At 31.4% G+C, this 1,725-nt stretch overlaps 1 long non-coding RNA gene across 1 annotated transcript in view; it reads right to left on the bottom strand.

The window, feature by feature from the left end:
• Positions 1-910: 910 nt before the first annotated feature.
• The window catches only part of LOC110011393, a 6,864-nt gene continuing 6,049 nt past the window's right edge, over positions 911-1,725 (bottom strand). Inside the window, exon 2 of the long non-coding RNA XR_002286401.1 lies at positions 911-995. This is a non-coding gene — a long non-coding RNA (uncharacterized LOC110011393). The remainder of the gene's footprint in view (positions 996-1,725) is intronic.

Here is a 1,725-nt window from a genome sequence, read left to right on the forward strand (position 1 = left end):
AAGAATTTTAACCAAGCACTAAGCATACAATGCAAGTTTATCAATGTTAAAATAGACACATATACTCACAAATAATAGAAATAATAAAGTAAATAGTTCAAATTTTACAGGAAAAATTAAATGAAAAAAATAAGGCAAAAAGGCTTAAATATGATAAAATATACAATCATAACTAAAATTAACAACAAAAAAACAATATTTAAGATTTTGTGATAGAATAAAAAACTAATGGTAACCTTGAGCCCAAGTATGATTGATGCAATAGTTTAAAATTTATTGACTCTTTAATTTCAATAACTATAAGTTAATTGTGGACAACAGACCACCACCACTAGTGATGAGGTCATGCTTTTTGTTAAACAAACCAAATCAAGTCCAAAAGAGTATTTTTAATCTTTGGATAATCGAAGCATATACCTTAAGCACCATGAGGGTTGCTTCCAAAGTACCAATCTAAGGTCCCTCCATTGACGGCGCTTTAAAACATTTGGTTTAAACAAAAATGAACCTAAATTGTTATGCAGAAAGGAAAGGCGACCAAGTAACATAGAAATGACAGCAACGCAACAAACCCAAATATGATTGCCATTTGTCTATTATTTCTTATCAAGCAAAAAAAGTCACCTCTGGACCTTACGTTTTTCTTTTTATGTCTATTCTGGACCCTGATCCAATTTACCGATCTTAACAACTATGCAAGTCAAACGTTCCTCTTAAAAAAAGGACTTTAACATTTTTTATTGATAAATAGTTATTCACCTTTGTTCCCCATTCTGAGAGCAACCAACACATCGAAAAAATAAAGTATATAATCTAATCAAAATGAGCTGCATTGTAATCATAATAATATTGAGGAACTACTACTCAAGATAAGTATCAAAAATAGCCAAAATCTTGCCACAAATAAAAAATGCTAACCTTGAATCCACCATTTGGTGCCAATACATTTCCATGAAAAGCTTCAATTCCTGTTTGGTTACATTTAAATCACTGATCTGCACCAATAAAAAGGTGTTGACCCCCTTCACACAAGTTTCTACAATATGGCTTTAAAACTAACGCATAGCATTGAGTAAAATCCATAACACATCGTACTAGAACAACAAAGTATATGCAAATGGAAACAAATTAAATATAACCAAACCTTCCGTTAGCCAAATAAACCAAATATTGCATTCACAGCATATGCTAATATGTTTTTTTAATTTCATGATGGTGATAGAGGGTTGGAGTGGTGATGGTGATGTTGATAGTGAGGTGCTCTTCAAGTATTGGTCAGACAATGGAGGATACATTCCAGAGAAACTAGACATCAACTTGGTTTAAGTTTGAGTTGCTTACTTCAGATACAAAATGTTATAGCATAAAACAGAACTCTGAATAAAAATACAATATCATGTCCAAAAAGAAATACTCACTATGAGACAACGATTTACACTATATAGTAACAAAGTTAATCTAAGTGGAGTATATGCAACAATATATGATAACTCTGCAATTATAATGATTTTATAGCAATTTAATCTTCCTTTTTAAGCCAAAATATTCCTAATTATGTGATTTTATTGCATATTCAGCAAAAAGGAAGATTACAAGGACGTTTCTGCAAAATTGACAAAGTGCGCCCACGCTTAATGGAGTAGTCAACTCGGGATAAGGATAAGCACGAATGATTTCCCCAAGAGATAAAGGAATCAAGTGTTTAGATTTAGAAAGGATTCTTTT

The sequence above is a fragment of the Sesamum indicum genome, unplaced genomic scaffold, assembly GCF_000512975.1.
Source record: "Sesamum indicum cultivar Zhongzhi No. 13 unplaced genomic scaffold, S_indicum_v1.0 scaffold00216, whole genome shotgun sequence".
Taxonomy (NCBI): domain Eukaryota; kingdom Viridiplantae; phylum Streptophyta; class Magnoliopsida; order Lamiales; family Pedaliaceae; genus Sesamum; species Sesamum indicum.